This window comes from Dipodomys ordii, unplaced genomic scaffold (assembly GCF_000151885.1).
Source record: "Dipodomys ordii isolate 6190 unplaced genomic scaffold, Dord_2.0 Scaffold66, whole genome shotgun sequence".
Lineage (NCBI taxonomy): Eukaryota > Metazoa > Chordata > Mammalia > Rodentia > Heteromyidae > Dipodomys > Dipodomys ordii.
Window position 1 is genome coordinate 4,559,125 of NW_012267282.1, and position 2,604 is coordinate 4,561,728.

A 2,604-nucleotide genomic window follows, 5' to 3' on the forward strand; every position below is an offset into this window, starting at 1 on the left:
GCAGATTTTCAGATTATCCCATTCAAAATACTACATCAGAATCAACTTTAAAATTACTAAAATAGCCTGAACAGAAAGTTCTAACTGTGCCTTTCTTGAGTAGTATAATCTTTGGCAAGCATGTGGCCTTCCTGAGTGTTCTCCAGGCATTGTACTGGGTAGTAGAGCCTCCTTTGAGGCCTTGTTGTGAGTTTCAGTTATTGTCAAGGACCCCATTCAATACCCTGGCATATTTCATAAAGTTCTCCTTATCGCCTGAGTCTTCATCCTCCCTCACCACTTCCTAGACCTCTCCAGTAATGCTCACCACTGTGTGTTCCTTAATTGTTCTTCTCTCTCGTTTCTAATCCTTTATACCTTGTGTGCTTAAAAAAAAAAAACCAGCCCATTTCCCCTTGTTCTTCTTCCTCTAACTATTCTTACTAATCCCTCACATTCAGTTTCAATATTGGTTTCTCCAGGAAGTTATTCCCACTGATCCCCAGTGTGGATTAGGTCCCACAGAGTCCTGTGTGCTTCATTCACCTTGCATTTCCATTGTAGTTACCACAGCAGCACAAATGCTTGTTTGAATGTTACTTGAGAGGAAGAATTTTTAGCTGTTTTGTTCATTGTTATATCCCAAGCTTCTAATAAGGAGCTTGGCACAGAGCTCAATACATGGTAGCTATTATTCTTATCAGCACCTCCATCTGTCATAATTCTCAAATGTCTGATTGTTGTATAAATAACTCTTAAGTATGCCAAGAAGCTTAGAGTTAAATTACAAGTCTGACAAGGGCACACATTGTTTTAGATCCACATTTTAGGTCTTTGTTTTTTACTTATACAGTCATTTGCCCTTTTCATACTAGGAACTAACCCAGGAGTGTGATGAAAAGAAATCCCAATATGATAGCTGTGCAGCAGGCCTCGAAAGCAATCGGTCCAAATTAGAACAGGTAAGAAGAGAATTGTTACTATAACAATTTAGTAAATATTGGCTGTGAATGCGTTTTATCACTACATCAGTGTCAGAAATTTCCAAATCTTTATCACCATCTCCTGCCTGTCTTCTAAGCTCCATAAGTATTTATTTCTTTAAATCTTATATGTACACTCTGAACTTTTCTATTTGTACCACTACCACCAAATCCTAAATTCTGTCGAGTCTTGCTGGACTCCCACAGTGACCTTCTAACTGGATTCCTGTTTCCACGTTTGTTTCCCAAGATTTCTTTCCATTGAACAGCTAAAGAAACCTTTTGCAGTTCACAGCACTCTGCTCTGGCTTCCACTTCCACTTTGACTGAAACCACAGGCCCCCACCTGGCTTGTTTTCTTCAGATCCATTTACTATGCCCCTCATCTATGGAGCCCTTCCACACAGGCCTTCTTCTTGAACTGCAAACAGGCCAAGCCCATCTTTACTACTTCTGCACCTCGGTTTTTGCCTAGCTTTCTATATACCTTTCTATACCTCCCCCTGGAGGGCTTCCCTGACCACCCTAACTAATGTTTTCCACTCCACCCCAGGTAAGCCCAGCCTACTCTAGCCTATCCTACTTCTGACTTTTCTTCATGGCCTGCCCCCATCTGAAATATCATTCATTACTCATTTTCTTGTTTATGTCAGTCTCCTTACTTGAACAAGGTGACGAGGACCTGTCTGCCTTATTAATTGTGTGTCCTCAGCACACAGCAGACCTTAATAATGGATAACTGAACCTACAGATTTTAGAGTGATAAGAAAAGTTTCTAGAAAAGATTGCTACCTTTTTCTTATTAGAATAATTGCATATGCTTAAAAATTCATAAAAGTAAATGACTGATGGTAGATCTTTTGTTGTATATTTAAAGTCATCTCTGCATTTGTCTTACTCTTTCAATAACATTGCTCATTTAAAATGACATGTTGTAGGAAGTTAGAGGACTCCGGGAAGAGTGTCTTCAAGAAGAAAGTAAATACCATTATACAAATTGTATGATTAAGGTAAGACAAAGAAAATGGATTGAATTCTTTTCTGAGATTTTTCTGTGTCAAAGACTTCCTTGAAATTTGTCTTCCCATTTAGGACCTAGAAGTTCAACTTCGTCGCGCTACTGATGAGATGAAAGCATATGTCTCCTCCGATCAACAAGAAAAGAGGAAGGCAATTAGGCAAGCCATGTTTTTGTTTTATATTGCTACTTAATGTTTTTATCTATAAAAGTGTTATAAATGAGCTGGGAAGGTAGCTCAGTGGTAGAGTGCTCGCCTAGCATGCCTGAAGCCCTGAGTTCGATTCCTTAGTACCACATAAACAGAAAAAGCTGGAAGTGGTGCTGTGGCTCAAGTGGTAGAGTGCTAGCCTTGTGCAAAAGAAGCTCAGGTGGGCTGGGAAGGTGGCTCAGCAGTAGAGTGCTTGCCTTGCATGCGTGAGGCCCTGGGTTTGATTCCTTACCACCACAGAAAGAAAAAATCCGGAAGTGGTGCTGTGGCTAAAGTGGTAGAGCACTAGCCTTGAGCTGAAGAGCTGAGGGACAGTGCCCAGGTCCAGACCCCATGACTGGCAAAAAAAAAAAATGCTCAGGGACAGTGCCTGGGCCTTGAGTTCAAGCCCAGGACTGGCAAAAAAAAAAAAA

General features: G+C 40.6%; 1 long non-coding RNA gene across 1 annotated transcript in view; it reads left to right on the forward strand.

Annotated features, from left to right (window-relative positions):
- The first annotated feature begins 852 nt into the window (after window positions 1-852).
- Window positions 853-2,604, forward strand: part of LOC105990582 — a 13,485-nt gene continuing 11,733 nt past the window's right edge. Inside the window, exons 1-3 of the long non-coding RNA XR_001175320.1 lie at window positions 853-941; window positions 1,901-1,972; window positions 2,055-2,140. This is a non-coding gene — a long non-coding RNA (uncharacterized LOC105990582). The remainder of the gene's footprint in view (window positions 942-1,900; window positions 1,973-2,054; window positions 2,141-2,604) is intronic.